This window comes from Rhinoderma darwinii, chromosome 7 (genome assembly GCF_050947455.1).
Source record: "Rhinoderma darwinii isolate aRhiDar2 chromosome 7, aRhiDar2.hap1, whole genome shotgun sequence".
Classification (NCBI taxonomy): Eukaryota; Metazoa; Chordata; class Amphibia; order Anura; family Rhinodermatidae; genus Rhinoderma; species Rhinoderma darwinii.
Genome location: NC_134693.1, coordinates 70,017,181 through 70,040,596, shown reverse-complemented (window position 1 = coordinate 70,040,596; position 23,416 = coordinate 70,017,181). Strand labels below are relative to the sequence as shown.

The 23,416-nt window shown below is 41.4% G+C and overlaps 1 protein-coding gene across 4 annotated transcripts in view; it reads left to right on the top strand.

Moving 5' to 3' along the window:
- The window catches only part of RBFOX2 (RNA binding fox-1 homolog 2), a 262,780-nt gene that overhangs the window by 224,888 nt on the left and 14,476 nt on the right, over nucleotides 1-23,416 (top strand). The gene's annotated exons all lie outside the window — the stretch shown is intronic.

Below are 23,416 nucleotides of genomic sequence, written 5' to 3'. Positions count from 1 at the left end.
ATGTTTTTTCAGAAAAAAGTAGATATTAATTTTCACGGCCTAATTCCACTAAATTCAGCAAAAAAAAAAACTGTGGGGTCAAGATGCTTACTATACCCCTAGAAAAATTCCTTGAGGGGTGCAGTTTCCAAAACCGTGTCACTTTTGGGGGATTTCCACTATTTTGGCACTACAAGACCTCTTCAAACCCGACATGGTGCCTAAAATATATTCTAAAAAAATGAGGCCACAAAATCCACTAGGTGCTCCTTTGCTTCTGAGGCAGGTATTTCAGTCCATTATCACACTAGGGCCACATGTGGGATATTTCTAAAAACTACAGAATCTGGGCAATAAATATTGTGTTGCGTTTCTCTGGTTAAACCTTCTGTGTTACATTAATTTTTTTATTACAAATGAATTGCAGCAAAAAAAATAAAAATTTGTCAATTTCCCCTCTACATTGCTTTAATTCCTGTGAAACGCCTAAAGGGTTAAGAAGCTTTCTGAATGCGGTTTTGAATACTTTGAGTGGTGCAGTTTTTAATATGGGGTGATTTATGGGGTCTATCTAGTAGATAAGGCCCTCAAAGCCGCTTTAGAACTGAACTGGTCACTGTAAAAATCGCCTTTTTAAATTTTCTTGAAAATGTGAGAAATTGCTGGTAAAGTACTAAGCCTTGTAACGTCCTAGAAAAATAAAATAATGTTCAGAAAACGATGCAAATATAAAGTAGACATGGAATATGTGAAATAGTAACTATTTTGTGTGGTATTACGATCTGTTTTACAAGCAGATACATTTAAAATTAGAAAAATCATAATTTTTGCAAATTTTCTCAATTTTAGTGTTTTTCACAAATAAGCAATGAATTTATTGACCAAATTTTTACACTAATATAAAGTACAATATGTCACGAGAAAACAATTTCAGAATCTCTTGGATAGGCAAAAGTATTCCGGAGTTATTACCACATAAAGTAACATGTCAGATTTAAAAAAATGGGGCTGGTCCTGAAGGCCAAAATGAGCTCGGTCTTGAAAGGGCTAATGTAGCTCTAGATCCCTTATTGGACACATCTAGGGGTAATCCGCTATCTCTCATAGGGCGCTGAGTGATTTAAAACGTTGAATTCATGATGTGGCTCTGATAGACATATGAAATTCGATATGGTAGGAGGCACACAAGTCCTTCATTAGAGGAGAATTCATAGTGCTAGAATCCCATGTCAAAAACGTATTGACTTATTAGATCGCATGGAACCGCTAGAGACCCTAGCAAAGAGAAACCTGAGTGTTCAACACTTAGAGGAACGATCTTTGAGGTCTGAGGTTAAAAATCTGTGGAATCTAAAATCTGCCAAGGCCTACTTGGCCTCGCAATTTAACCCCTTAACGCAATATCACGTAACTGTACGTGATAAGGATTAAGGAGAAGTATGGAGCGAGCTCACAGGCTGAGCTCGCTCCATACACCTCGGGTGACGGCTGAGTTACGCAGCAGACTCCTCACCGCAACGGACGGATTCCAAGATCACTTTGTTTCTGCCCGTGTTAGAATCAGGGGGGCGCCATCGTGCCCCCCGCAGCACGATCGGCAGGTAACCACGGTTATGGCAGCCTGGGGACCTAACATCTTTGTACTCATTTGAATCTCTGCCTCTGGCAGGGCTTCAAAGGAGACTGTCAGAATCACTATATACTGCAATACATTAGTATTGCAGTATATCATGCAAGCGAAGCAGCAATCGTTGTATCAAGTCTCCTAGGGGGACTAACAAAAAAGGAAAAAACAGTTAAATACATTTTTTGGGGTTTCTTTATGTTCCAAAATAATGAGTGTTAAGTTAAAAAAAAAAATACCCTTTTCACATAATTTTTTTCCCCTATATGAATGTTAAAAAATAGACTTTAACATATCTGGTATCGCCGCGTCCGTAAAAGTCCGAACTATCACAATATAGCATTGTTTAACCCGCGTGGTGAATGCCGTAAACAAATATTATATATATATATATATATATATATATATAACACGCAAATTGCTGTTTTTTGGTCACCTTAGTGCTCCAAAAAAATTAAATAAAAAGTGATCATAAAGTCGCATATACCCCAAAATGGTATATGTGAAAACTACAGCTCGCCCCGCAAAATTTAAGCCCTCACATCGCTAAATTGATGGAATAATGAAAAAGTTATGGCTCTTAGAACATGGCGACACAAGATTTTTTTTATTTAGCAAATTAGTTTTTTTTTAAAAGTGGTAAAACCTAAAACAAAGCATACATTTAGTATCGCTGTAATCGTATCAACCTGTAGAATAAGGTGAACATATAGTTTTTACCGCCTGATGGATGCCGTAAAAACAAAACCCCACAAAAAATGGCGTAATTGCTGTTTTTTGTCGATTTCACCCCACAAATATATTTTTTTCAGCTTCCCAGTACGTTACGCGGTACAATAAATGGTGCCATGAAAAGCTACAACTTGTTCTGCAAAAAAACAAGCCCTCATATAGCTATACAACAGGAAAAATAAAAAAAATTATAGCTTTTGGATGTGGGGAGGAAAACACTTTGCTGTAAATATCACACAGACGCTACAGAAGTGTTAGGATTGTGAATAGACATCACGTCCTGGCTGGAGGTAATGTATATTCATTGTCCGGACACTGCAGTAACGTGTTAGTGCGTTTATGTGGCTGCACATAGCGATATAGCTATATTGCTATATGCTGTGTAAATGAATGGGAAGAAGTGTATGACGCTGATTGGTCACTGATTGGTCAGCGTCATACACTCCTCTGTACAACGCCCACTTGGTCAAAAAGTTGTCCATTAAGAAACTCATTAGAATAAAGCTAATATAGGTCATAACTCCATCAAAAATGATCGTTTTTCTAAATAAAAAAAACTGCTGTAATCTACATTACAGCGCCGATCATATTCTGTACAAGATAGGCCACTTATAATGTGGTAACAGAGCCTCTTTAAGCATCCAAACATGAATAAAACGCCTACATGGTTTGAAACTCTAGCTTTGGTACGCAATACCCCTTGAAAAGTTATCTCCACTGCTTATAAATACTCACTGCCTGACGGATGAATAGATGCACATCTTTTACCCTACATTATATCCTGGGAGAAAGACTTTGAACAAGCGCTCACAGTTGCGCAAATTAAAACCATACTAATGGCACCAAAATTAGACTCGAGATGCGTCCGCACAGAGGAAAATGCTTACAAGTTTTTGACGAGATGGTATATGCCCCCCGAAAAAAAATACATAGGATAGATCATACTTATCCTGATGTGTGTTGGAAGTGTGGTGTCAATACGGGGTCGTACATATACACCTGTGGTGGTCCTATTACCTAGTCACTCCTTTTTGGAAAGAGATCTTAAAAATAACTAATCTTTGCAGAAACTATTTGCAATTTCGCAAAGAAGTATTACTTTTACATGTTTCCCCAAGGTGCTAAGCCCAGCAACTTTAAACTAGCTAGACATGTTTTGTCGGCGGCTCATTTGCTTTTATTCAAATATTGGAAAGCGACACACCCTCCCTCGTTAGAGGACTGGAAGGCAAAGGTTGATGGTGTATTTGGCTTGGAAGAGTTGGCATTTTGGGAGACCAGAAATCATACGAAATTCAAAGACATATGGAGTGCCTGGAGTAGCTTTAGAGGCTTTTCTTCCTTCTAATATTGTAAGTTATGGTCATGCGAACTATCATTCTCTTACGTCCTTGGGATACATTCTTGGTTCACCCCCTCTTCAAGTTACCTTGTAACTTACAGTTCTATATGTTCTGTTCCTCACATAAGTACGTACTTGAAATTTGATGTATCGAAGTTGATTGTACTTAAATTGAACTCCTTTGTCTATTCGAATAGATGTTTTTTTCACAATGTGGGAACATTCTTCTTTATTTTTGTCTTGTTTTGTCATATACTGTGTTTTTGTTTATATGACAAGAAATCAATGTATTGTTCTATTGGCCTCGTGTTAGGAAATGTTCCTTATACCATTTCACAGTTGCAACAAATTGTAATTGATCATTACCTTTCTGAAAATGCTTTGTTTTTCCATGAAAAATGAGATTTGAAAAGAAAGAAAACAGACTAGTTTTAATGGACATCTGAATGAGGGCGAAGGGTGTATTCATACGGTACGGTTTTTCCACGATTTTTACCCAGCGAGCGATAACCACACCGAAAAAAACACATTTGTTTTCACTTTGATTTTGCAAATCTCAGTAAAAATGCATGCGTTTTTAAAACCATTTTCGGCCGCGCGGCAGAAAACGCGGCAAAACCCACCGTGTCACTACACCCTTAGGCCAGGGCTACGCCTAGACTTTGTAGGAATACAGATTGATATTTAACTATTCAGGGACATCTTCAATCAAAGATATCATGCATCTCCATGTACTGTTTTGGACTGCAGATGTAGCTCAATAGTTTAAAATCAATCAGTAGCACTACGAAACGTCTAGGTTTAGCCCTGGCATTATTCACCACCGTTTTTGTCTTCATTGTGCTGTCCATTTTATGAACGGACAGCACACTGACCAATACAACTCAACGCGAATATTCACACATTCGTTCTTTTAACGGATCCGTGCATCTGATCCGAGAAATTCGGGGCTTGTCCTATTCAGGTCAGATTTTTATGGATCACACTAGGCCATTCAATTCTATGGGTGTGAGAAATAAAAGGATTGCATACGGAAGCCATCCATGTGCGATCCGTATTTAATGTATCCATTTCTAAGCAACTAAGTAAAACCAGGAAGTCTCTTCCACACCAGTGTGGGAGTACCTGCTCCATGTGCCGTACTATTGTGATGCAGAATGTGACACCTTTCGCAAACCACTGCTGTGATACAACCGCAACATTTGATCACCGCGTTCAGATCAGCTTTTTTTTTTTTTCCTTCAGCCAGTAAAGAAAAGTTGAAATTCCTCTCTACCATTATGACGTTTTATTAGTTGTAACCCCACTCTTTTTCCAAGCCAGATGAATACTCTGGCTTGAAAAAGAGTGGGGTTCTGCTAACATATTAGGGAATTACAAATTTTTAATTCAATCTGTTTTCCTTATGAATTCACAAGTAAATATAGGACCTTGAGTACTCTTCTTTCAAGTAAGACTGTATTAGCCCTTGGTTTCTTTGCCCATATGAAGGTATAAAAATTGGCAAAGAATATCTATAGTTTTTGTATTGTTTAGAACAGGGCTGGACAAAGGCCACTATGACAACTAAAAACTGTTCCCTGGCAACCAGCTCTTGCCAGCTTTGTGCAATCACACTGTATCTGCATTGTCTGCGGTGAGACTACACCTTTATGGATGCAGGGATTTTAGTTTTTTCATCACTGCATTGCAAGAGCCATGACTTTTTTTTTTTCTTTCGCTGTACATTTTGCTTAAGGGCAGTGGCCTAACTACCGCTGTAGCAGCTACTATGGGGCCCGCGGCAATAGGGGGCCCGTGCCTAGAGGCTGTACTGGGGGGCTGTTTGTCACTGTACAGGGGGGGGCTAATTATCACTGTACAGGGAGGGCTGTATAGCTCTGTACTGGGGGGGGGTCTATATAGCTCTGTACTTGGAGGGCTGTATAGCACGGTCTACAGGGAGGGCTGTATAGCACTGTATGAGGGGGTCGTATAGCGCGGTCTACAGGGTGGGGTCGTATAGCGCTGTCTACAGGGTGGGGTCGTATAGTGCTGTCTACAAGGGGGCGTGTATCGCTGTCTACACGGGGGGGCCGTGTATCGCTGTCTACCGGGGGGCCGTGTAGCACTGTCTACAGGGGGGGGGGCCGTGTAGCACTGTCTACAGGGGGGGGGCCGTGTAGCACTGTCTACAGGGGGGGCGTGTAGCACTGTCTACAGGGGGGGCTCTGTATAGCACTGTCTACAGGGGGGGCCCTGTATAGCACTGTCTACAGGGGGGGCCTGTATAGCACGGTCTACACGGGGGGACCTGTATAGTACGGTCTACACGGGGGGACCTGTATAGCACTGTCTACACGGGGGGACCTGTATAGCACTGTCTACAGGGGGCAGTGTATAGCACGGTCTACAGGGGAGGGGCCTGTATAGCACGGTCTACAGGGGGGGCCTGTATAGCACGGTCTACAGGGGGGGGCCTGTATAGCACGGTCTACAGGGGGGGGGGCCTGTATAGCACGGTCTACAGGGGGGGGGCCTGTATAGCACGGTCTACAGGGGGGGGGCCTGTATAGCACGGTCTACAGGGGGGGGGCCTGTATAGCACGGTCTACAGGGGGGGGCCTGTATAGCACGGTCTACAGGGGGGGGCCTGTATAGCACGGTCTACAGGGGGGGGGGCCTGTATAGCTCTGCCTACAGGAGTGCACTAAGGGCGGGCTGTGTGTGGCACAGTGGAGGGGGGCCCTGTCAAGTTTGCTATGAGGCCCAGTGTTTCCTAGTTACGTCCCTGCTTAAGGGTATATTCAACTGTGGCAGATGTGTTCGCAGAAATTTCTGCTAGTGAAATCTATTCCATACATGTGAATGGGGTTGTTTCTGTGCTTGTGTATGGTTTTCTGCAAACCCGATTCAGTTAAATGGGACAGTAACAGAAATCTTTGCAACAAATGCACGTGACTGTACAGTCCTAGGCAAAAGTTTTGGGACTGACAAATTTTGATTTTCACAGTTTTTTGCTTGTGTTTTTAGATGTCTTAGTCAGATGTTTCTATGGTATACTGAAGTACAATTTTAAGCATTTAATTTTTATTTGACAAATACATCAAGTTTATGCAAAGACTCGATATTTACAGTGTTGACCCTTCTTTTTCAAGACTTCTGCAATTCAACCCTGGAATGCTGGATATCCGCTTCCGGGTCAAATCTTAACCGATGGCAACCCTTGTCTTGCCTAAACAGTGCTTGGAGTTTATCATAATTTCTGTGTTTTTGTTTGTCCACCCGATTTTAGAGGATTGACCACTGGTTCTCAATGGCATTGAGATCTGGGGAGTTTCCTGGCCATGGACCCAAAAATGTTATGTTTCGTTCACCAAGCTACTTAGTTATCACTTTTGCCTTGTGACATGGTGCTCCATCATGCTAGAAAAAGCATTGTTCATCACCAAATTGCTCCTGGATCATTGGAAGAAATTGCTCTTGGAGGATGTTTAGATACTTTTGATGGAAGTGTTCTTAGGCAAAATAGTGAGTGAGCCCTCTTCCTTGGATAAAAAGCAACTCCATCCATGAATGGTGTCCGGATGCTTTACTATTGGCATGACACGGGACTCATGGTAGCGCTCACCTTTTCTTCTACGGACAATCATTCTTCCATATGTCCCAAACCGTCTGAAGGGGGGTTCATCAGAGAAAATAACTTTGCTCCAGTCCTCTGCAGTCCAGTTCCTGAATGTCAGTCTGTCCTTTTCTTGGAGAGAATGGCTTCTTTGCTGCCCTTCTTGACGCCAGCCTCAAAGTCTTCGCCTCACTGTGCATGCAGAAGCACTGACACCCGACTGCTGCCATTCCTGAGCAAGCGCTGCACTGGTGTTGAACCGATCCCATAGCTGAATCCTCTTTAGGAGACGGTCCTGGCACTTGCTGGACTTCTTGGGTGCACTGAAGCCGCCTTTACAGCAATTGAACCTCCTCTCCTTGAAGTTCTTGATGATCCAATAAATGGTTGATTTAGGGACAATCTTCCAGCAGCAATATCCTTGTCTGTAAAAACCCTTTTGATGCAAAGCAATGATGACTTCACGTGTTGGAGGTAACCATGGTTAACAGAAGAAAATGCTTTAAAAGGGGGATGGTGCTTGAAATCAACCAGTGATATCAGCTGCCTTGTCCTCGTTAACACGTTCTCCTGAGCTAACGAGAAGTGATGTTAGCAGGTCATTTTGTGGCATTTTATGTGATTTTTATTTATTTTTTTAGTTAATTTTCATGGAAGGGAATGACTTTGCAATTAATTGCAATTATCTGATCACTCTTCATAGCAATCTAGAGTTAACGCATATGCCACTATAAAAACTGAAGCGGCGAACTTTGACGAAAACCAACATTTGTGTCGGTGTAAACTTCTGGCCAGGAATGTACAACCTGTCCCACAAAGTATTCATTGTCACCATTTTTGGGTGCATAGAACATTTTGATTTAACTTTTTTGAATGTTTGTTTTTTTAACTCCTTAATGACGGCCCCCAGTCTTCTGACGGCAGACAGTGCGTGTACTTACTCTACAGCGACGTCTATTGGCGTCGCTGTAGTAGAGCCTGATGAGCGCTCCTGTGAGCGCTCATCCTCTAAGCAGGATCTGTAAGTAACAGCTCTTGATCTTAGAACAGCCTGCGAAATACAGCTGGGGTTGGAAAGCATTCTGACCCCAGCAGTTTAACCCTTTGATCGCCGCGGTCCGTGAGCGCAGCAAAATCAAAGGGAACTGCCCGCTTTGATCTAGTCATCGGAAACCCGGTGACGTGATAAAACACTGGGGAATCCCTCTGCAGTCAGCCCCGGAGACCTACAAAGGACCCCGGGGCTGTCTGTTCAGTAAGCCTGCTGTTCGGACGCACCATGTGCTGCCCTAACAGCAGCCTGTGTCATATTAACACAGTATGATGTATTCGCATACAGGAGTATGCTAATACATTACAAGTAAAAAATAAAGTTATAAATTGTTATCCCTTAATGGGATAAAAAATATATATATATATTTTGCATAAAATATATTTTATTGCCACTACACTAAATAAAAACACAAAACCTACACATATTAGGTATCTAAACGATCGTAATAACCTGAAGAATTAAACTAACCGGTTATTTAGCGTGAAACATGAACGGGATAAAAAATAAACAAGAAAAACAATGCAGAGTATCACTTTTTTTTATATTCACGCCGTAAAAGCTATATTTTTCTACCTCCAAACTATGAAAAAAAAAATACAATTTCTCCCACATAAAACAGGGCCTCATATGGCCACGTCTGAAAAAATAAAAAAGTTATGGCTGCTGAAATGCAGAGGTAAAAACTGAAAGCTGTAGCTGGTCATTAAGGCCTTTTCAGGCCTTTAATAAGGGTTTAGCGAATCTGTCACCTCAATGTTGCCCTATGTTTAAGCAGCATCATACAGGGACAGGTCCATTCTCCTATTAGCCAAAATGTTGTGCTGCTTAACTAATAGAAATGATAAAAGAGAACCCTCTCCTCATGAATATACCAGACTCTTAACTAGGATGGCACAATTTTTTTCTGTGCCGTTTTGACTGAGACAAAGGACCACCCCCTGTAATATACTACACTTATTCAGGGCAGCATATTGAGGTGACCGATCTGCTCTAACCGCTTCCCGACCGCCCACTGTATATTCACGTCGGCGCTTGCTGAGCTCTGTGCAGCGCCGACGTGAATTCACGGTGGTTTTTAAAAGCGCGATACGGGTGTCTCAGAGTAGCGCTGACACCCGGATCGCGCTGTTAACTCCTGCCTCTGGTCCCGGTACAACAAACTTTCCTGGGGACCGATTGCGGGTGCTGCAGTCGGTTATAAGGCAGAACCGGAGGCCATACAACGGCCCCCGGGTCTGCCATGCACAGCAGCGTATGAGAACCAGCCGGAGGCCGATCCTCATAAGCTTCCTGTCAGTGTGACTCAGCGTCACACTGACAGTTTATAATATGTTACACTACCTAGTATGTAGTGTAATGTATTATAGCAGCGATCAGTGCTGCCAGTCTTTAAGTAAAACAAGTAAAAAGTAAAGTAATAAAAATGTTTTATAAAAGTGTAAACAAGTTATTATAGGAAAAAAAGCATTTTTTTTTTCACTTTTATAAGTCTTTTATTATAGGAAAAAAAAGGAAAATTTTAAAAGTACACATATTTGCGATCACCGCGTTCACAACGACCCAAACTATAAAACTATAATATTTATTTTTCCCGCACGATGAACAGCGCAAAAAAAAATAATTCAAAAACAATGTCAGAATCACAATTTTTTTTGGTCATCAACTTTCCAAAAATATAGAATAAAAAGTGATCAAAAAGTCGCATGTACCCTAAAATAGTACCGATAAAAACTACAACCCGTCCCGCAAAAAAGCCCTTACACAGCTTTTTTGACTGAAAAATAAAAAAGTTATGGCTCTCAGAATATGGTGACAAAAAATAAATAATTTTATCAAAGTGATTTTATTGCGCAAATGCCACAAAACATAAAAAAACTATATACATCTGGTATCGCCGTAATCGTATCGACCCGCAGAATAAAGTAAAATGTCATTTATAGTGCACGGTGAAAAGTGTAAAAAAGAAAAAGACGAAAAACATTGTCAGAATTTGTGTTTTTTTGTCACTTTGCTTGCCAAAAAAAAATCTAACAAAAAGTGATAAAGAAAATCACATGTACCCTAAAATGGTACAAATGAGAACTACAAATTGTCCCGCAACAAATAAGCCCTCGCACGGCTCCGGTGAAGAAAAAATAAAAAAGTTCTCAGAATATAGCGACAGAAATTGTGCAGTGTCCAAAAGCGGATAAGATCGGGCGCCATTTATCAGTGCGACATTGGCCACATATCTGCGGATTATTATTTATTTACCAAATTATTATACCCTCTTATGTCCTGATGTACTCTGCCCAATTTACACATACCCCTACATCATAAACAAATACCAGCAAAACCCCAAACAGAACAGTTACCAAGCAAACTCTGCGCTCCAAATGGCGCTCGCTCCCTCCCTTCTGAGCCCCACAGCGTGCCCAAACACCAGCTTACGTCCACATATATGATATTTTATATCCGGGAGAACCCCCTCAACATTGTATGAGGTATTTGTCTTCAGTGGCACAAACTGGGCACAACACATTGTGCATTAAAATGGCATATCCGTGGAAAATTTTAATTTTCACTTTGCACCATCCGCTGCGCATTAACACCTTCGCGCACCACGACTTAATAGCATGTCGTGGTGCGGGGGGTTATATATGGAGCGGGCTCATGCGCTGCGCCCGCTCCATATTCTGCAGGTGTCCGCTGTGTATTACAGCTGACACCCGGGACTAATGGACAGGAACAGCGATCGCGCTGTTACAGGAGCCTGTAAAAATTATATTCTACTGCAATACATTAGTACTGCAGTGTATTGTACCAGCGACCTAATGATTTCTCGTTCCAGTCCCCTAAAGGGACTTTTGGGAGGTTTCCACTGTTTTGGTACCTCAGGGGCTTTGCAAATGCGACATGACACCCGAAAACCATTCCAGCTAAATTTGAGCTCCAAAAGCCAAATATTGTTCCTTCCCTTCGGAGTCTTGCCGTGGGTCCAAACAGCAGTTTATTACCACATATGGCGTATTGCTGTAATCGGGACAAATTGCTTTACAAATTTTGGGGTGATTTTTAAACATTTTCATTTTCACGGCCTAATTCCACTAAATTCAGCAAAAAAAACTTTGGTGTCAAAATGCTAACTATACCCCTAGAAAAATTCCTTGATGGGTGTAGTCTACAAAATGGGCTCACTTTTGGGGGGTTTCCGCTGTTTTGCTCCTTCCAGGGCGTTGCAAACGCGACATGGCACTGAAAACCAATCCAGCACAATCTGCGCTTCAAAATCCAAATGGCGCTCCTTCCCTTCTGAGTTCTGCCGTGGGTCCAAACAGCAGTTCAGTACCACATATGGGGTATTGCTGTAATCGGGAGAAGTAGCTTTACAAGTTTTGGGGTGCTTTTTATTCTTTATTCCTTGCAAATATTATTTTTTTCACTTTCACAGGCAATTTCCAATAAATATAGCAGAAGACCTGTGGGGTCAAGATGCTAACTATACCCCTAGATAAATTCCTTGAGGGGTGCAGTTTCCAAAACCGTGTCACTTTTGGGGGATTTCCACTGTTTTGGCACTACAAGACCTCTTCAAACCCGACATGGTGCCTAAAATATATTCTAAAAAAATGGTCACAAAATCCACTAGGTGTTCCTTTGCTTCTGAGGCTGGTATTTCAGTCCATTAGCACACTAGGGCCACATGTGGGATATTTCTAAAAACTGCAGAAACTAGTCAATAAATATTGAGTAGCATTTCTCTGGTAAAACCTTCTGTGTTACAGAAAAAAATGTATTCCAAATGAATTGCAGCAAAAAAAAAAAAATTTGTCAATTTCCCCTCTACATTGCTTTAATTCCTGTGAAACGCCTAAAGGGTTAAGAAACTTTCTGAATGCTGTTTTGAATACTTTGAGGGGTGCAGTTTTTAATATGGGGTGATTTATGGGGTCTATCTAGTACATAAGGCCCTCAAAGCCGCTTTAGAACTGAACTGGCCCCTGTAAAAATCGCCTTTTGAAATTTTCTTAAATGTGAGAAATTGCTGGTAAAGTACTAAGCCTTGTAACGTCCTAGAAAAATAAAATAATGTTCAAAAAACAATGCAAATATAAAGTAGACAGACATATGGAATATGTGAAATAGTAACTATTTTGTGTGGTATTACTATCTGTTTTACAAGCAGATACTTTTAAAATTAGAAAAATCATAATTTTTGCACATTTTCTCAATTTTGGTGTTTTTCACAAATAAACAATGAATTTATTGACCAAATTTTTCCACTAATATAAAGTACAATATGTCACGAGAAAACAATCTCAGAATCGCTTGGATAGGCAAAAGCATTCCAGAGATATTACCACATAAAGCGACACATGTCAGATTTGAAAAAAATGGGGCTGGTCCTGAAGGCCAAAATGAGCTCAGTCTTGAAAGGTTTAAAGCTCACTAGGGGACTTCTACATAACTTTTCTTTTAACTCTGCATTGTGCCCTTTCTGTGTTATCAATTTATTAATACGTTTCCACTCAGAATAACTTGATTTTACCATTCCCGTTGCCAATGGGGCATGTCCATTAGTACGGTTGAAAAAGGGCACTTTTTCAACCTGATTAAACTTGATGAACGAGAGGATGTGGATGAAGGCGAGGAGTAAATTTTAGTACCGTATTTTTCGGCCTATAAGACGCACCTGACTAGAAGACGCACCCAGGTTTTAGACCACAGAAAAAAGGAAAACCTTTCATTTTACTACTTTTACACAGCAAAAACTATTTGTTAAAAATAATTTTGTTCTGTTTCACCACAATCTGAGAGTAATTTTTTGGCTGCATACGATTTTATCACTTTTTATTTCATTCCTCTTTTTTTAATTTTTTACATTATGCTTGGGGAAAAATGGGGAAAGGGTTTCTTTTAACCTTTTTTTAATATTTTTTTACACTCCTGAAAATTTATCTAACTTTGTTTTTTTTACACATTTTATTAGTTCCCCTAGGGGACTTGAACCAGCGATCATTAGATCGCTGGTACAATACACTGCAATACATGGATGAGTTACGGAAACCGCATAACTCACTGAGCTACGCTGTTTCCGTAACTCCCATAGTAGTGAATGGCAGTTACAGAAGCAGCGTAGCATGCTACGCTGTTTCCGTAACTACTATTCATTTCTATGGGAGTTACGCAAACCGCGTAGCTGAGCGATTTGCGCGGTTTCCCTAACTACCAGGTACGCTGTTTTCTGAGCTATCTAGTTCCGGAAACCGTGTAGCTCGCAGTGCTAAGCGGTTAACGTAACTCCCATTCACTTCTATGGGAGTTACGGAAACAGCGTAGCTCAGCGAGCACTCGACTGTTTCCATAACTCCCAACCACCTAACCAGGAAGTGGCCGGGAGACAGCGGAGGGAGTAAGCTAGAACGGGGTTTCGGTAGCCCCGTTCTAGAGATAGGTGCGGGTCCCAGAGGTGGGACCCGCATCTATCTGACATTTATGGGAAGACCCCTATAAATGCCGTGGTCGCTATTGGCCGCGGCATTTAACTAGTTAAACAGCCAGGAACAGCGCCATCGCTGTTCCTGGCTGTTAGTGCAGCAGGTCAGCTGTAAAAATACAGTGGACACCTGTAGTGTATGGAGTGGGCTCCGTGTGTGAGCCTGCTCCAAACATCCTCTCCCCGCTCTATGATGTGCCAGCACATCAAGGGTCAGGAAGTGGTTAAGTAAGAAGTGGTCCGGGAGCCCGGCGCTGCCGGGTCCTTTGACTGACGATTTATAAGACTCGGGTACTTTCTAGCAAGGTTTATTCTTGCTGAAAACTGCATCTTATAGTCCGAAAAATACGGTACTTTGTTTTTTCCCCCTATAAAATAGATGATCTTTAAAAGAAAGTGATATGATTGTGCAAACGTGTAAAAGATAAAAAGTATATACATTTGGTATCACTATAATTGTATTGAGGCCGCCATTGTATTGAGGTAACGCCATTGATAGCGCACGGTCAATGTATAAAAATCAAACATCAGAAATGCTCTTAAAAATGGATTAAAATTGCACAAGAAGTGGCTTGTACTCCAAAATGGTACCAATGAAAACTACAGATTGTCCCACAAAAACTAAGACCTCACAAAGCTCCATTGACAAAAAAAAAGTTATGGGGCTCAGAATATGGCGACACAAAAGGTGCAGGAGGATAAGATTGGGCACCATTTATCAGTGCTACACTAGCCACACGTCTATGGATTATTTATTTACTTCATTATTATACCCTCTTATTATGCCCGGATATACTCCACACAGCTTACATATGTCCCCACATTATAAACTGAAATACCAGTAAAACCCCAAACAGAACTACTACCAAGCAAATTCCGCACTCCAAAAGCCAAATGGCACTGTCTACCTTCTTAGCCCTACATTGTGCCCAAACACTTTATGTCCACATGTATGGCATTGCCATAACTGGGAGAATCCACTTAACAGTTTGAGGTATATGGCTTCAGTGGCACAACATATTGCGCACTTAAATGGCGGATCAGTGGAAAATTGCAATTTTCACTTTGCACCATCTGCTGCGCGTTAATTTCTCATATTTTCAGGCAAATGATAAATGCCTTGAGGGGTGTAGTTTCCAAAATGGGGTCACTTCTTGGGGGTTTTCACTGTACCCTGGTTCCTCAGGGAGCTCTGCAAATGAGACATGGTGCCCGAACACCAATCCTGCAAAATCGGTGCCGAAAAAGCCAAATGGTGCTCTTTCCCTTTAAATCTCTACCATGTGCCTAAAAAGCAGTTTAGGGTCACCTATGGAGTATTGTCATACTCAGGAGAAAAACAACAACACACAATTGGTTGTTCAATTTCTCCCATTACCCCTTATGAAAATGAAAATTTGGGAGCGAAATCTACATATTATTGGAAATGAATGTTCTTTTTAATTTTAACTGCCTAATTCTAATACAACCTATGAAACTCCTGTTGGGTCGAAATGCTCACTACACCACTAGATGAATACCCTGAGGGGAAAAGTTTCTAAAATTGAGTCACTTCTCAAAGATTACCACTGTACTGGTACCTCTGGAACCAATAAAACAAACTAGCAAAATCTGCATGCCAAGTAGCACTCCTGTCTCTCTGAACCCTGCCATCTGTCCAAGCAGCAGTTCTATTGCCTATTGCCTTACTGGGGAGAAATTGCTTTACAAATGTTGAGGTGCTTTTTTTCTGTTCTCCATTGTGAAAATGAAAGAACTCTATAAAAGTTAAACAGTTTGTTATACTAAAACAAACAATTTAAAGGCCCCACTTTGTCCCCTTACAAAATGATTTATTTTGAAAAAATTAAAAAAAGCTACACATATTTGGTACTGCCACGTTCGTAATAATCCCATCTATAAGACCTATTATGTTATTTAACCTACATGGTGGACGTTGTTAAAGTCTTCTCTTAATCCTCCCAAAAAATGTGATAAAAAGCCATCAAAAAGTCGTATGTACTCCACAATGGTACCAATAAAAACTGCAAGTCGTCCCGCAAAAAATAAATCCTCATACATCTACGCAAAAAATAAAAAGGTATGGCTTTTGTAATTTGGCAACACAAAAACAAATAATTTTGAAAAAAATGTGTTTTTATTGTGTGAAAGTAGTAAACTATAAAAAAGAAAAAAAAAAAAGGTCAATTTGCTTTCGCCGTAATCATAATGGCCCGCTTAATAAAGTTAAACAGCGTAAATTTAAGATGCAAAAGAGTGCTGAAATTTCAGGTATTTTTTTTCATTACCCCCCCCCCCCCTATTTAAATTGATGAATGTTAATGAATAAATTATGTACCCCCAAAATGGTGCCAGTAATAAATACAACTTCTCCGTAAAAAAAAAAGTCCTTATACAGCTGTGTCAACAGAGAAATAAAAAAGGTACATCTCTTTGAATGCGACGATGGGGAAAAAAAATTGCCTGCTCATTATTGCCTAAAATGAACTGGTCACTAAGGGGTTAAACAAGTTTGAAATTGGTATTTATTAAAAAAAACTAAACTTTTTTTATATAGCTTCTATGCATCATGTGTAGATAAAAGCTGAATCTTGCCGTCAATGGTAATTCAGTCAGGTCAGCTGCATTGACTGCTTGGCTGAAAGCTAGTCCTGCATGTCTGACACGCCGGATCTAGGTAATAACACTCACATGAACCGAGATGTGATCATTATTAGCTGGATCCTGCATTCAGCTGACCTGACGGAATATGTTATGATGACAAGATACAGCTTCTATATATACGGGATACATATGTGTATCGAAGAAAGAGAGAAATTGAATAAACAATTTTAAAGTTGGTTAACCCCTTCCTGACATCGGGTGGGGGAGTTTGGAAGTCCATAGAATGAGCGTGTCGGCTGTATCTTACTGTCGACACTTCAGTGTAACAAACGGGATCCTGCTTGAGCGGAATCCCGCTTGTTTAACCCCTTAGATGCCACAGTTACTGTTAACTGCGGACTCTAAGCCATTTTGAGGGGAACAGCGCTGACATGCCATCGCCACCCACATCGCAATGGTCATCATGGGAGCCTAATGAAGGCCCCCAGATCTGCCATCTGGGTACACTCATTAAGCTCTGCCAGTATATTGTTGAAGCGATCCAACTATCGCTGGTTCAAGTACCCTAGAGGGACTAGTTAAAAAAATATTACCATAACTGGTATTTTCCGCGTCCGTAAAAGTCTGAACTATACAATATAACAATTATACCATTTTGGGGTACATATAACTCACTGAGTTTTTTTTAATGGCAGTTAAGAACACAATTCGCAAATCAGCCATTGTCTTTTGGATTTTTATTTTTCACCATGCTGCCACATATATTTAGGGGAGGACCCCTATAAATTGTGAGGGGTATTTCTATCAGTGTTCCCATTTCCCACTCTTTGTCTGGTGACTGTTACTTTACTATTGCCCTTTATTTTTACACTTACTGGTGGCCTGTTGTGAATAGTGGTACTTCCAACCCCCCCCCCCTTTGAACACAACCACAAAGGGGAGAGGAGTTGCAATGTCCCCTCCAGGTAGATAGGCCAGCCCTAATTTATAGCAACTGTTTTACATGTTGCTTTTCTGGAGCACATTTCACTTTTGCTCCCACTGCCAACATTGGAAAATATGAAAGTTATTATGTAATTTTTCATATTTCCCGAAGAGTGAAAATAGGAAACTTTTTTTGGTTTTGTTTTAAATACACTAACTTCAACTTAAATAAACAAAAAAACATTCTCTTTAAGGGTATGATCACACCTGGCGGATAAGCTGTGGATTTTAGGCAGCGGATTTCATTGCGGAAAATCCGTAGCATATTTCAGTAGCCGCAAAGTGGATGAAATTTGAACAACTCTCATCCACATGCTGCGTATTCGTAGTTTTCATCCTTTGTTGCGAGTTTCCCTCATTGAATTCAATGCGGAGGTAAAGCCTGCATCAAATAGCAAACTTTGCGATTTTGCAGCGGAAAAGCTGTGAATTTAATTTTAAAAAAGCGAGCGCCCCGGGGTTTGCCCTAGCGACGCATCCCTCGGTTCCCTCTGCAGCCCGCCCTCTTTGGATGAAGTTTCATCCCATGGGACTGCTGTTATTTGCGCAGCAGAAATTCCACCTGAAAATCTGCACCACAATTCCCTGCGACTTCTAGGTCAGATAGGCTGTGTGCTTTTAGGCAGCATTTCTGCCCTGTGTGCACATACTATAAAGGTAGCCATAGACTTAAAGCGACCCTCCGGTCCTGCGACAACATTTTAAATATGACTGGGTAAATGGAGTAATTTTACCTGGTGCCCGACAGTTGCACGCCTCTCCCCTGGAACTGCCGCTTTGGGGTCCCCTCTGTGTTGTCCCAAATTGATCGCAGCACTTCAGACTGAGTCTAGGACACTCCATTTGCTCTCATGTGAGCAGCTCTGGCCAATCTGAGAATAAAGATAGTGTCTTAGACTCTGTAAAGTGCTTCGGCAATTTTAGGACAACACAGAGGGGACCCCAAAGCGGCGAATCCACGTCAGAGAGACGCAACTGGAGGGCACCAGGTCATATAATTTCATGTACCCAATCACGTTTATAATTTAGTCCTGGGACTGGAGGGTTGCTTCAAAGAATTTCCATTGATCTCGTGGGCATTCTGATTTTATTTGCAATCTGAATTCTTGTATGGAAGGCAAAACACTAATACGTGTTATGTCCTTGTTAGGGTATGTTCACACGGCCAAATTTCAGACGTTTACGAGGCGTATTTTGCCTCGTTTTACGTCTGGAAATACGTCTCAAATACGTCGGCAAACATCTGCCCATTCATTTGAATGGGTTTGCCGACGTACTGTGCAGACGACCTGTTATTTACGCGTCGTCGTTTGACAGCTGTCAAACGACGACGCGTAAAAATACAGCCTCGTCAAAAGAAGTGCAGGACACTTCTTTGGACGTTTTTGGAGCTGTTTTCTCATAGACTCCAATGAAAACAGCTCCAAAAACGGACGTAAAAAACGCCGCGAAAACGGCGTGAAAACGCCGCGAAAAATGCGAGTTGGTAAAAAAACGTCTGAAAAGCAGGGTCTGTTTTCCCTTGAAAACAGCTCTGGATTTTCAGACGTTTTTGTTGACTACGTGTGAACATACCCTTAGAGTTGCTCTCACAGGTAGATCAATTACGGCCTGGAGAATAATATGTCACATGAAGTACTAGGTGTATCATGCAGATTCTGAAAAGCCACAGTCTACAGATTTCATTTATACACAGAGATATTTTATAAGCATAATCATGTTGTAATATTCAATATGCAAGTATGTCACCCGTCCTTCTGCTAGGCCAATCAGCGACAAGTGCTGCCTCCTAGAGCAAAAGTTAAATTTTAACAAAATGACGCTACATACTCAAAGTTGGCTGCACTCCCAGAAAGTTAGTATCATTAAGTTCAATAACAAGGAATTTACCGTTATACTCACATTTTCCCCTCTTATTATTAACTTACTTTGTCATGGTGGCCTTTATGGGACTTGCCTATCATTAGTTACAGTGTATTCTGTGGTATGGCATGTATTTACACGGGTAGCTGTGTAAACTGGGATCATTAAAGGGAATGTCGCAAATTAAATTTTTTTGCTGAGCGCGCACACACAGCTCTGGTGCGCGCACACACAGCTCTGGTGCGCGCGCACACACAGCTCTGGTGCGCGCGCACACACAGCTCTGGTGCGCGCGCACACACAGCTCTGGTGCGCGCGCACACACAGCTCTGGTGCGCGCGCACACACAGCTCTGGTGCGCGCGCACACACAGCTCTGGTGCGCGCGCACACACAGCTCTGGTGCGCGCGCACACACAGCTCTGGTGCGCGCGCACACACAGCTCTGGTGTGCGCACACATCTTAGAGCTGTATGTGCATACACGCGCAGCAGAGCAGTCAGGTAGGTCAAAAGTGGCCCACAGCGGGAAGGTGTTAAAGGATACTGTCAGATTTTAACTGGGACACCTGGTTTTAAGGTCACGTTTACTGCGGTGACATTTAAGTTTCCCACATCAGTTTTGCTTGTCAACCATAAAGAATATGGTATTTCAGCCAATAACTTCTCAATTTCAAGTTCATTCTGGTCATATGAACGGTCTTCTATTGCTATATGTCCAATTAAAGCAGTCTGAATGTCTTCTGGAAGGGGACCCTCACTCGTCATCCCTTTGGGTCCATAGTGGATGACCGCTTCTACTGCGGACAATATGTCAGACACATACCCAGTAAACCTACTGGGATCAGAGACTAAACATTATGCACAGAGGTCTACAATGTCCGCCAGTCGAATCTTAAGTGGTTCAGTCTATCTTAACCAATATATCACCCATCCAAGTCCAGTCCCTGGTATTGTTACAGAGGTCACTATTTTGGGTGGCATATCACGGTTTCAGATTGTTTGGCTCGCCCCTGTATCTACTATACATCGAACGTTACCCCCTGTTGGTAAAGTCTGTTTCACTGCTACATGTGGACCTTGTTTTGGGGAGACCATTATCACAGGGAACGATTGGGGGCTGCCAATTACCTAGTCTGAATCATTCCTGGCAACCTCAACGGCCTGGACTTGTACTTGAGATGCTGGTCTGGTGGTCCGTCCCTTGGAGGGACAGTCTCTCTGCCCCTTGTCCCCTCATACCAAGCAAAGTCATTTCCTTCTATACTCTTCCACATTTATTTTTGGCCTCTGCCTAAATCCTGTCTTAGTTTGAGTTCCACCCACATCAACTGAGGAGGTCATTTCTGGAGATGTATTTACAGTCACCATTACAGGGATAGCTGATGGTCTGGCTTTGCTCTGCTTTTTAGTTAGAACCTGTTCTTCTATTCTCCGTATTACTGCCAGTCTGTTCGATTGGGGCATACATGCGTTCTGGTCTTCCAGTAATTTTTGTCTAATCTCTGTCCGGAATCTCTTATTAAAACACATTTCTAGTGTCCCGTCCTCTAGCCATGTCAAAGTCCTGTTCAGTAAACATGCCCGTATATCTAACATGGTATTTATCGACCGTTTCATCTGGACCTTGGAATGCTTCATGCAATCCCAGTGACATGTCATCACTCATCTGTCTGGCTAGGGCTTGCAGCCTTTCTATGAAGTTTCCCATAGCGATCAAATACTCGGGGTATCGATCCCTGTTCTTGATCAATCTGCTATGTAAAATCTGTCCATTCTGATTAATTATTAGAACCTGTTCCTGGGCTGTAAGACACTGCACTGCTTTATGTTCCTGCCTAGCTTTCTTGTATGTAGCGTTACAGGTGAGTACAAATGAAAGAAAAAGGATCCCTATTGCAATGTATTCTTCATGCATTAGTACAGTACTAGATGAACAACACACTTATCCGTGACCCAAGAAGCCCCGACCGCGTTTAACCTGGTAACTGCAGAGATGCTATCATGAGACGCAGGTGGGAGTGGTTACCTGTCACTTCAAGCGTCCCCTGGTGAGATGATCATACGCAATTCTCTTTGGACCTCAGATGAGCAGAGGTTTTAATCTCCTCTATTGGATGTCCGGCTTCACAAGGATAACCATACTACACACACACAGAGCATATAAAATCAATCACTCAGTCATATGCCTTGGTATTTCAAGCAGAGTTAGTAAAACAGCAATATTCAAAAACAGAAGTATACAGATCTACCTTGAGATTCCCCATTTCCTACCTGGACTGACAAGGGATATCCCACTCAGTAAGGGAAAGCAGCGAGAAAAAGGCTCACTTAACTAGGGTCATCGTTCCCGTATCATGGAAAGTCACACTCCATTCAGTCCATGAATGCAGGGATGGGACTCTCGCAGGGGCCTGCAAGTTGTTAGAGTCGCTCACAGGTAGATCTATTCAAGTATGGCCGGAGAATAATACAATACACGCAGTGCTAGGTGTATCATGCAGATTCTGAAAAGCCCCAGTCTATGGGTTTTATTTATACACCGTTATTGTATAAGCATAATCATGTTATCATATTCAATACACAAGTATGAGCCACCCGTCCTTCAGCTTGGGCAATCAGCAACAAGTACTTCCCTCTAGAGCAAAAGTAAAATTGTAACAAAAGGGCAAGGAAGCTACATACTCAAAGTTGGCTGCACTCCCAGAAAGTCTCAGTGAGTTCAATAACAAGGACATTAACCCTTATACTCTCACGTCCTATTGACTTTTGTGTTGGAACTATATTATATTTGCATTTCCTGCATAATAATCTTTATTTACATAGTGCAGTGTTTTACAAGGAAGCAACAAATAAGTAGCATGACCAGTAATAAAAACAAATGAACACACAGACAAAAAAGAGAGGTCCTTTCCTGTAAGAGCTGGGGTATGTTTAAATTCGTTGGATCCAAGCTTTTTTTTTTTTGTTCCAAACTACTATTGGAGTAGCCTGGGTTTTGGAGAGCTAAAGGTACTCTAAGAATCCAGCCTCTGAATCCAAATCAAGATAACGATGCATCAGAGAGATCACACAGAGAAGGAAGTTCATCAGTATCACACATGTGGCATTTCTATGGTGCTTGAGGTCTTGTGTGGTTTATTTATGCACAATAAGGCAATACAAAGTAGAAAACCAATATAATTCATATATGATTCAGTTCCAGCCCAGTTATAGAGTTCGCTTAACCAATTACATTAAAGGTCACTTCATAGTATATAAAAATATTACTTGCATAAATAAACTATGAAAGCATGTCTATATAGGTCCTCCGGAAATGCTCTTGAGCCCCCTCCATTGGAATTAAGGTTTCAGCTTCGTTAAATTAGCACTTGAAATGTTGCAAAAAAAAAGAGTTTCGGTCTCATTAAAAATAACAAAACCTTACTGTCTTGAGGTCGTAAAAACTTTAATCTGTGATTTTTAAATGTTCCAAGAACAAAAATTGGGACTTTCAAGGTTTAACACCTGTTTAAAATCACTGAAAAGGCCATACTTTCTCACACGTTTAGAACAAAATTATTAACACACTATACTACGGATTTTTCTACTGAATGGTGAATGATTAAACCCCTCTTGTTTGTTAATTTATCATTCAATTTATCATTGGCGCTGGACAGGCGTACTACTACACAAGCCGGGATTTGATGCCCAACTGGTGTAGGAGACTTCACCTACCAACTTCACTTCATTCCCCCTGGGATGTGCCTAATGTGCAGTTTCACTGCTCTTTGCATCGTATCAAATTTAGTAGCTCTTCGTCCCATCCTGTATGGACTTATAGGTCGGGAATTCTGTCCTGGTGACTGGCCTGTGGGTGACTGTTTTCACAACATTGGATACACATGAAGTTAATTTACTTTTTGTCCACATAGCCATCTTAAAAGCAAGATATAGCAGCAATAAGACTATAAGCAACTGGGCTGCGACATGTAGTAATCCAGAGATCCATCCACCTATAACACTAGACCAATTATCTGGGTTTATAAATGAGAAAGTGTAACCCCCACCACCACCACCATCATGAATCTTCTTTGACTTGGTGTTCCTGGAGCGACTTACTTCTCATTTCGTCTACTATTTGGATCTCTGCTTTTACCTGCATGTTACCATGTGGGTC